Here is a 2,345-nt window from a genome sequence, read left to right as displayed (position 1 = left end):
TCTAAGTATTTGCAGATTTTTCCAATTCATTTATTTATAACATTTCCTTGTTCTAAATTCATTTATAACTATTTCCTTGTTCTAAAGAACATATTTTGTATAATTTAATTTCATACAAATTTATTCACATTTGCCTTATGGCCCAGAAAATTTTTCATTAAATTTTCTATTATACACTTGAAAACTATCTCTATTCTGTCATTAGGTAGTGTTTTATAAATGTCAATGAGAAAAAAAAACTCATTAAATATTGAAAGTTTAGTGTTATTATGTCCTTATTATGAATTAACACTTCCATTAATATTAGATCACTCTCTTTATACCTGGAAATAGTTTTTGCTATAAAAATCTCTTTTTCTGATATTAATATAATCACTTAAAACTTAATTAATATTAGCATAGTACTTTTTTTCATCCTTTTATTTTTAGCCTATTTGTGTTTTTTTATTTCCAGTTGTTTTGTTGTTGGGAGAATATAATTTGGTTTTCTTTAGTAACCAATTGGATAAGCTCTGCCTTTTTATTGGTATATTTGAATTATGTTCTTTTAGTGTGAATACTGAATATGTTCTCATATAATATTGCTGTTCACTTTCTAATTGTTCCATTTGTTTGTTCCTCTCTTCTTTTTTCTCCTGACTTCTTTCAGATTTTTTTTATGGTTTACTTGTGTATTTTCTGTTGTCTTTATAGTTATTCATCTTCGTTGTGTTGTTTTTGTGGTTTCTTTAGGACTTATATCAAAGGATAAATTCAAATGATATCACATCAAATTGTGTATGGTACAAGAATATTATGATGGTATACTTCCATTTCTCCCATGTGAGTCTTTGTACTATAGTTGTCCTGGAATTTTCTTCTATATATAGAAGTAATGCATTGTTTCTAGTTTTGCATTAAAAGAATGACTTGTCTTTTAAAGAGATTTAAATAATGAGAAAAATATCTTCAGTGTTTGCCCACATAGTTCTTATATTGAGAAATTGTCATTTTTTGGTACAAACCAAGATTTCTAACTATGATTTTTCTTTTGGCTGAACTATTTCCTTGAATACTTGTTATATTCTTGGTCTGCTGGTGATGAAATTTTTCCGATTGCATATATCTGAAAGTCATTGTTTTACCTTCGTTTTTTGAAAGATCTATTTATTGGGTATAGAATTCTAGGTTGGCAGATATAATAAATTCAATAGTGACTCCCAAAATATATTTCCACCCACAACTTCAGAATGTGAATTTATTTGGAATAAGAATCTTTGCAGAGGTAGTTAAGGTAAGGAATGAAGGAGAGATCATCCTGGATTAAGATGGAAATTAAATCCAATGGCCAGTGTCTTGTAAGCAACAGCAAAATAGAAGAAACAGAGAAGAAAGTAATGTGAAGGCAGAAGGCCATATGAAGGCAAAGATTGACTTGTGCAAATCCAAGGCAAGACATGTCAAGTGTAACCAGAAGCTACCTAAATTGGAGAGACATAAAATAATTTTGTTTCAGAGCCTCAGAAGGAGCCAGTACTGATAATTCTTTGAGTTTGGACTTCTGAACCCCAGAACTGAGAGAAAAATTTGTGTTATTTTCAGTTGCCATGTTTGTAGTAGTTTCTTACAGCAGCTTTAGAAAACTAAAATGGCAAGTTCTTTTCATTTTTTTTTTTTTTTAGTAGGGGTATTTTTTTTAGTATTTTAAATACTAAAATACTGGTAGGGGTATTTTTTTTTAGTATTTTAAGTGTGTTTCTGTATTATCTTTTGACTTACATTGTTTTAGACAATAAATATACTGTCATCCTTAATGTTGGTGCCCTATTTGTAAAATACTTTTTTCCTTGGGCTGATTTAATATTTGGATTTTTGTCACCAGTTTTAAGCAATCTGATTATGATATATCTTGCTGTAATTTTCTTTATATTCCTTGTGATTTAGTTTGCCAATTTTCTTGGTTCTATAGATTCAGAATTCTCATCAAATTTAGAAAAATTTTGGCCATTATTTCTTTAATGTATTTTTTCTATCCCTCCTCCCAGGTCTTCTTCTTCCTGGAATCCAGGGAACCCAATTACCCGTATATTTTGCCACTTAAATTTGTCCCAGAGTTTACTTACATTCTGGTTATTGTTTTAATTCACTTGATTTTTGGTTTTTCACCTGTTTTATTTTGCATATTTTCTATTTTGTATCTTTATGGTTACCATTTACTTTCCCTACAGTATCTAATGTGTGTTTAATTGCATTTAGAGTATTTTTCATCTCAGACATTACATTTTCATTTCTAAAAATTGTTTTGTCTGTTTTATTAAATACCTATATCTCCATTTAACATGCTCATTTTTTTTCTGTATTTTCTG

Source organism: Colobus angolensis, unplaced genomic scaffold (genome assembly GCF_000951035.1).
Source record: "Colobus angolensis palliatus isolate OR3802 unplaced genomic scaffold, Cang.pa_1.0 Scaffold281, whole genome shotgun sequence".
NCBI lineage: Eukaryota > Metazoa > Chordata > Mammalia > Primates > Cercopithecidae > Colobus > Colobus angolensis.
This window is presented reverse-complemented; position numbering follows the sequence as displayed.